Raw genomic sequence first — 8,813 nt, 5'->3', positions numbered from 1 at the left:
CTCTCTTGAGAGCCAGTGGGAAATTTCCCCCAGTATCAGGCATATCCATCGGCTCTCAGATTTTGATTGCAAATTCAGTGTTTGTTTTGAGTGTGAAAGAAGAGGAAAGGACGTGTGACAAAGAAGTATATGTAAGAGGGTGGAGGGAGACATTTGCACCTGATGTTGTGTACGCAACTGTGTGTGTTTGAAACCTCTGTTTGTAGGTACAGACCTCTCTGTGTATGTGTATTTGTGCATGGTGAACATAAAACAGTAAGTATGATCTGCAAGCACTCCGGCAATGTATGTATTGTAACAATTATGGACCAATCAAAACACTATCTAGCCCATTCTATTTCTCTGTTATTTATTTATTTTAAATTCACTCTGTAGTTGAAGTTCATAAGAGCTTCTGAAAGTAAGAGGCTGTTTTCACTAGAACATCAATCCTATGACTATTTATGGAGGCTCAAAAACTATGCAGGGGTAGACTATTTTTTTGTCAAGGTTCAAATTTGTTGGTCAATGTATAGTCAAGGTCCAAACTCCAGAGAAAATAACAAAAAAACCAACAAACCAACAACAATAATGATAATAATAAGTACATAAAAAGATTTTGGGATCCATTCAAAAGTGTCTGGCAGTCCAGATTTGGCCCATGGGCTGCCTATTGACTACCCCTGCTGTAACAACATGACATTAACTCTAGCATTCTCCTGAGAATGGGAAAATTCTTGTTTCCTAAAGTATTGGTTGAATTAAAGAATGTGTATGCAAATCATACATTTTGGCTAGTTTTTCTATAAGAAACCAATCTTTCTGCTGCGATCTTGCACATATCAGCTCCCCAAACCCTTGCCCCTCTCCCCAGGGCAGAACCAGCATAACCAACATTTCTTTTAACACCAAGGAAACAATTATGGAATATCCCTTGGTTTTCAGATTTCAGGTCAAATTGCAGAAGTGCCTATGTGATGTAGGAACGTAAGCATGCACTAACTTTCAGTGGGATGTACCACATTCCAAAGGGGAAGATTTTCAATGATGCATAGGCACCTAACAATGCACATAGGCACCTGGTGGGATTTTCAAAAGCACCTAAAGAGGTTAGATGCCTAACAGCCACTGAAACTGAAATCAATGAGAGTTTAGCATCAAACCTACTTAGATGCCTTTGAAAATTCCATCAAGTGCCTATGTGTGTCTCTAAGCACCAAAATACCTTTGAAAGCCTGGCCCAAAGTCATATAAGCACTTCTGAAAATGTTACCTTTCACTCGATTTACCATGTCCATTAGAAAGAAGATGGACAGTACTATTGATCTCTGGGAGGAGGGGAGTATATCATAATCACCACGGCCATTAGTAGGGAAATGCAGAATGTTATCTGCAAATTTTTGAGAGAGAAACCATTGTCTCATACAGAAGCCATACCTAATGCAGGAAAGAGCACAGAGAAATGGAAAATCAGGATTCATTTTGACAGGCCACTTCCTTGCCAGTCTTTGGGAAAATCAGGCTACAGGTTCACAGAACACTCCTGATGTATTTGCATAAAATCTGCCTTGTTCAGGAATTCCTGCACCACACACTCCAGAGCACACCCTTCCCCCCACTCCCACCCCTCCAGGTTTGATTTTAATCACGCAGCTGGTAAAACAAGTATCAGTCTACAGGTACACAATGTGCCAGCTGCAGAGCAGGTGCCACTAAAACTGTAGGCTAGAAAAGGTTTATCCTGCTCTGCTAATGACCTGCCATTTCATTTGTGTGCAGTATTAGAAGTCAGATGACCTTTCCCATCTGGCAGGATTCAGATATATACAAACAATATTTGATGCCACCTACCAAGATCCCGGCAGTCTGCACAGGGAGGTTTTATGATTTGCTCATGCACTTACTTCCATAGTCCTGTGTGAGATGACTACAATAGCCAATGCCTTATTCAGAGAAGGAATCTTCTCCTCTTCCTTCCAATATGCAGTAATTCTACCCACTCTGAAGAAACCCACTCTGTATACATTAATTCTTGCCATGCACCATCCTGTGTCAAGCCTTCCGTTCCTGAGCAAGTCCATGGAGAGGCTGGCCAAAAGCTAACTGCTAGCTCGTCTAATTGAAGCCTGGATTCAAGCCAGGACATGGGTTGGAAACAGCTTTAGTGGCACCAATGGAAGGTTTCCTGTTACCTATGGATGGAGGGCAGACATCTGTTCTCTCCCCTCTGCACCTCTCTGCAATATTCAGCCAATACACTCTTAACCAATTGTCTCACCTAAGAGAAGCAGCATCGCTCCAGAGGAACGTGATAAAATGCCATAAGTCTTTCCAGGAGGGGGACACAAAGAGTACTGATGAGAAACAGCACCTCTGTCACTGGACCACTCACTTGTGAAGTCCTGTAAGGATTCTCCCTCCAGTTGTATTCAGCACATACATGCAGCTTCTGGATGAAACAGTAACCCAACATGGGCCTAAGTGTCAGCAATATGTAGATGACTCAAATAACACACATCTCTACTTATCCTTCACAATGTACAATGACCACCAAGATGGCTCAGTGCTTGGAGAAGATCAGCTCATAGATGAAGAACAGCTGGTTGAAGCTGAATCCAAGTAAAATGGAGGTGGGCTGGTGGGCAGAAGAAAGCATTTTGTGGCGTTTGCTGCCACAGTACCACCTCCTTTGGTTAAGATACACACCCATAACCGGTGTGCTCCTGGCTTCCTCACTGATGCTAAGCATCTTCCACATGTAGTAACACTTTCTGCCTTCTCTTGTTGGCTAGAACATTCTGTCCTATACTGGCGGATGATGACTTGGTTTTAGTTATACATGCCTTGGTCACCTCTTGTCCGGACTACAGCAATCATACCTGGGCGCAAAGCCATCAATCCTAAGGAAACTCCAACTAGAACAGAACACATCTCCTCAGCTACATAGGTTGCTGTGAACACATCAAGCCTGCCTGCTGGTCTTTATTTTGGCTTCCCATAGAATACTGAGTCAAGCTCAAGGTCTCGATGTCTACCTGCAAGGTGCTCAATGGTGTGGGACCAGCATATTTAAAAGATTGCTTAAAGCTCCAGAATGAGGGCTATGGGCAACATCTCCACTCCTCGGTCACAATGGGGCTCGGTACCACAAAGGTAAAGCCAGCGTGTGCACCAGACAGAGCTTTCTCATGGGCTGGTTCAAAACTTCTACAATAGGTGTGTGGCTGGGAACCCTGAAGGGCCATATTTTGAGATGAAATTGGTGACTGAAGGCCTTCTGCCAGACAGCATGGTGCTGAAAGACAAGGGATCCACCCAGGAAAAATTGAGAATCCAAATTATCTTATTACCTGGAGGTGGCTTTGATGTTGGTGCCTTTTTTATTTCTCCACCCTATGAATTTTATCCTGAGACATGATTCCAACTCCTCTGAATGTTTCTTCTCTCCAACTTATTATCATCATGATTAGAAGACTAAAGGTATGTATATGCTGCAGCAACAAAAACCCACATCAGCGAATCTCAGAGTCTGGGTCATCTGATTCACGGAGCTCACCCTACAGGGCTAAAAATAGCACTGTAGATGTTCTAGCTTGGGCTGGAGCCTGGGCTCTGAAACTTGGCAATGGGGGAGGGTCTTAGAGCCTAGGCTCCAGTCTGAGCAGCAGTCTACACTGCTAATTCCTGTCCCATAGCATGAACCTGAGTCAGTAACCTAGGCTCTGAGACTCACTTTTTTCTCAATATAGATGTATCTCTGGATGAAGAGGTATGTTCTATGTGTGCATCTAAAAGTGGCAGGTTTCACTGTCATTCTGAGTATTAATGGAGGGAGTTCCCTCCCAGGGGCCAGGGGCCACGACAGCTCATGTTCCTGCTCCTGTCAGTCTCACTCCTTGTGTTGACAGCTCCTTAGGGCTTTAAAAATTATGACCAGGATCTTGAATTTGATTGGGTATGGAACCAATACAATAGCTGGAAGACAGGGATGAAGGGTTTGCATTTTCCTTTCCCATAGAATAGTCAGGAAGCAGTTTTCTGACACAATGGAGCTTTTTCAGGGCGCTCTTGTACCATGCTAAACCATTCACCTTCTCTCCCTGTGTTTACCTATCACATATTATCCATTTAATCTTAGTATTTGCACTACATGCATCACCATGGAATCTGAGTGCCTACCAGAATGAAAAAGCCAAACAGATAGTTTATCACAGACCTGTATTCCCTCTTTGCTCTTCACTTCCAGGAACAGGAGTGTGTGTGGGTTTGTTTGTTTTGTATTTTTCTGCTCAGTTCTTACAAACAGTTTTCATATCCCTCTAAATTGCTGTTTAGCTAAGCTATAAATATTTAATTCTTATAGTATGTCCCAATAACTCTGTCCTTCCAGCCCCTTAAATCCTCCATATGATTCTCTGACTTCTTTCCTTCATGTCTACATCTTTAAGATGCTGAGTTGTTCAAAAGTAAATGCAGGAGTGCAGGTGCAGTCTCCTCACCAGTATTAAGACAGTTCTTGAGGTCATTAGTGGCAGAAGAAAGATGCAGCATGGGGTGCCCAGGGGCAAGTGGGGTAATGTTGTGTATTCCTAGTGTCATCAGCACATGAGTACCCATGATCAGCATCCCCTAGGAAACGGCTCCAGCAGAAGCTGCAGGACCAGGGACACTGAGGGGGTCAGAAAACCTAAAAGGGACCATCCATCTTCTGACAGGCCCTAGCCTACTGAAACCTGGGCACTGCTAATGAAACACTCGCAGTTATACTACAAAGCGAGGGGGAGCGTGATCAAAGGGCAAAGTTCAGACCTGTATTTGTCCCAAAGAGATCTAAGAACTGATTCCAACCTGAACTAGTGGGTGTGTTGGCAGCAAGTACATGCAGGGCACTTTCATTGCCCGGGGTGTGGCTAAGGGTAGAGCAGACTGAGGTACAGCACAGGTACATTGTACCTGTGCAAAAAACCTAGAACACATCCCTGCCCACCCCCAGTGTTCTGTCCCAAGCACGTGACAAGTGTTTCTAAGCCACACTGTTACTGTGGTCACTCTCGAGGGGCGGATCCCCTTCATGTCTCCATTGCTATTGCCCTCAAGGGGTGGCTCTGACTTCCCTACCCTGTGATCAAATTTCACAATCTTTCCTGAAACTGTCAGCTCAGCACCTGCTGCCGAGTGTGTGATTCACAAAGCTGCTCTATGGCTCAGAGCTGACACTGAACTTGCTTTGCATAAGAGAGATAAGTGCGATATTTGTTAATGAGGGGACGGTTGCCTGCATGTCTGTCTGTCTATCTGGCTAAAAAGCAAGGGCACTGCAAAACCACAAAACACAGGTTTCCCACAGCACATGGCAATGAGAAAATTAGCTCCTCCATATCCCCTTAGAGTTTGATGTTGAGCCTTGCCGTGCCCAGACACACACCTACCCATGGAGCTACAGGCACACACATGGATACACACAAAAGAATCCGAAGGATTTACTCTGACACACACATATCCACTGTACAGGAAAACGCCAGGGAATATGATGGGCACTATGTCAAATAACAAAACAACATAAATAACTTACATTTATAGAGTACGTTTCGTAATAAAGGGTCCGATAGCACTTTGAAAGGGATATGCAAACGGTGCACTGGAAATTCTGTCATGCCAAGGCTAGACTGCAATAGCTATCCTAGAACACAAAGCCATACTACAATAGAGTTTGGAACAGGGGAAGTGCAATCCTATAGCCTCTTGATCCTGCAGAAAGACTTTACCTAGAACCTCAGCCAGTCAAAGATATGCTTTTTTTATCACATCCTTTGAGGATCCTGAAGTGCATTCAAAAGCAACAGTGGTGTGGTGTGTTCTATCAAAGCTATGTGAACTAGAAACATAGCTGTGTCCTAAAATTCTCTCTCACAAATAGATACTCCTTGAGGGAGGGGCAGGGAATTCACTCCAGTCCCCAGAGATGTGTCCCAATGTTGATTCTCCCTCCCCCAGAGGGAGGGAAGTGAAGAGAACGTGGTTTGTGCAGGCAGGCAGGGAGCCTTCTCTCCATGACTTGTGAGTTTTTAGCCTGGTTTAGCAGGGGTGCTGAAACCATTTTTATAGTAGGGGTGCTGCTCATGGAAACAATGGAAACTATGTATTTGTTGTCTGTTATTACTACTTCAAGCTAGGGGGCACTGCCACACCTCCAGCACCCCTGTGCTTCAGGCTGTATACTGCATTATTGTGAGTCACTGCAATATTATATGTTGTATTATTGTCCCATTCCTACAGGACAAGAACACCCCTGCCACACACATACACACACACACCCCACCACCACAATACGTCCCTTTCCTAGCAGAGCATATGGAGAGGGATTTCCCCTCTCCTCCCTGGAGATGGTCCCACCAGGGCACAGGTGAGACACACAGGCAGTGGTGGGAAGCTTGCATTCTCTTGGCTTGCTTTACCTGGTCTGGGGATAAAAAGCTTCAGGTTCTGTGGCTGTCAGTTTGGCTGCAGAGTATTCTCCTTCAATGTTTTTTGAAGTAGAAAGTGATTTTTAATGTCTGTGCTGAGGAATAACAGAGCTTGGAGACAGGGGAGGGAGAGGCAGAGAATCAGTAATGCAGGGAATTGGGAAATCTGAAACTTCAACTCATCAAGGAATTTCAGAAACCTGGAATCCTTTCCAACATGGAACGAATAAAATGACTTACACTGTGATTCATTCAACTTTATGACTTGAGTGAATAATGACCAAGGTGCCAAAGCCTGGCAATAAAGTGGTTGGCATGCACAAATCACCAGGTGTCCAAAAGAACTACCTAATGAACCTTAATCACTACTGCCAATGCTGGGCATTTTCTCTTATTAAACACGTTTGTTATTATTTATCCATTAATCATATTACAAGAATTTGGAAATGTAAAGTTCAGCTCAGGGGTGGGCAAACATTTTGGCCCAAGGCCACATCTGGCTATGGGGGTAGGGATGCAGGAGTGGGTGAGGGCTCTGAGGTGGGGCCAGAAATGAGTTCAGGATTTGGGAGGGGCTCCAGGCTGGGGCAGGGGGTTTGAGTGCGGGGGTGGGTGAGGGCTCTGGGATGGGGCTGGGGGTGCAGGAAGGTGCTTCAGGCTGGGACCGAGGGGTTCGGAGGGCAGAAGGGGGATGAACACTGGAGCAGGGGGTTGGGGCATCAAAAAGGGCCAGGGGGGCAGGCTCCGGGTAGTGCTTACCTCAAGCACTCCCAGAAACAGCGGCATGTCCCCCCTTCCAGCTCCTATGTGGAGGCATGGCCAGGCAGCATTGTGTGCTGCCCTGTCCACAGGTGCCACCACTGCATCTCCCATTGGCTGTGGTTCCTGGCCAATGGGAGCTGCAGGGGCAAGGCTTTGGGTGGGGGCAGGGTGTGGAGGCCCCTGGCTTCCCCTATGTGTAGGAACCGGAGGTAGGACATGTCACTGCTTCCGGGAGCCACACAGATCCATGGTATGTGCAGAGCTGGGCAAGCCCCCAACCTCATTCGCCAGCTGGAGTGCCGGAGCAAGACAAGCCCTGGACCCCACTCTCTGGTGGGAGCTCAAGGGCCAGATTAAAACATCTGAAGGGCCAGATATGGCCTCTTGGGCCGCAGTTTGCTCACCCTGCTTCAGCTGCTAATCAGAGACCATGGGCGGATTCTTGTGCAATGTGCCATCTAGTGGCTAGAGATAGTTCTCCTAATTCACATTCCTGAGAGGAGCTATTTGTCATCTAGCGATTTTGGTGCCAACTTTCACCCGAAAACATCCTCGAAGAGCCAGTAGGAAAACACATGAGATGAAGAAAAGTTCAAGTGATAATATTTGTGAGAGGAGCTGCATTGCAGAACTTCTGCTGAATTAAAAATATAATAATAATTCAACTGAATCAGAGCCTGAAAGACAAACTGAATGGACACAAAATTGAAGAGAAAGAACAAAGGCAAAGAGCAGCTCATCCAAGGGTTCAGTCAATCCTGTGATGAAGAACACCGGGTATGCAATTGTCAGTTCTTCAGGGCAGGGACATGTCTTTGAATGTGTGTACAGCACCTAGCACAGAGGGGCCTGAATCTTGATGACTACTTGTAGGTGCTACTGTAATTTAAATAACTATGAAGAATAATATTAACATCTTGCACCTCTTCTCCCCTATGCTCGGCTGCACGTCAGACCTGTACTGCAGTGTTACAGGATTTCCTTGTAGCTCCATCACCCCACTATGCTCTGTGTCTGAGCTCAGACTTGCAGTGTAGTTTTACTGGAGTTCTCTTGGTTTCCCTCACTCAATGCCCAGTCTAAACCAAGCAGAGACCCCAAATATCCATCCCCAAAATCAACCATGCGGCTTTCACCAATGATCATGTGCCCAAAACTGGTTAGACAACCTTCCCTTCCCAACTCTGATCTAGAACAGCTAGACTGATTTGGTTCATACCAATATCAACATGCAGCCAAAATTTCATTAATCTTAGACTTTACGTGGTGTTTTGCTTCTTCAATAAAGCAAAGTGAGAAGTAGTTAGAAATGTCTCTATAATTAGGCTCCATATTAAGATGGACTCTCACAGAGGATGTTAAAGGAACAAGCTATGTGCAAACACAAAAGGAATACACTTCCAGTGCAGACTGCTGTCAGGGCAGCAGCGCTCCTGTTGTCTAGCAAGTGGGCCCTGGGCAGATAGTAATGGTTATGCTGGTGTCACTGTTGGGATTCTAAAGAGAAAGCCAAGTTTCCCCCTGTGCCGCAGGATTGTCCTGATGAGACTTGCCAGAAAATTCAAAAGGATTTGCTTTATTTGTAAGATGTCTGTCCCCTGAAGCAAA

Source organism: Gopherus flavomarginatus, chromosome 19 (genome assembly GCF_025201925.1).
Source record: "Gopherus flavomarginatus isolate rGopFla2 chromosome 19, rGopFla2.mat.asm, whole genome shotgun sequence".
NCBI lineage: Eukaryota > Metazoa > Chordata > Testudines > Testudinidae > Gopherus > Gopherus flavomarginatus.
This window is presented reverse-complemented; position numbering follows the sequence as displayed.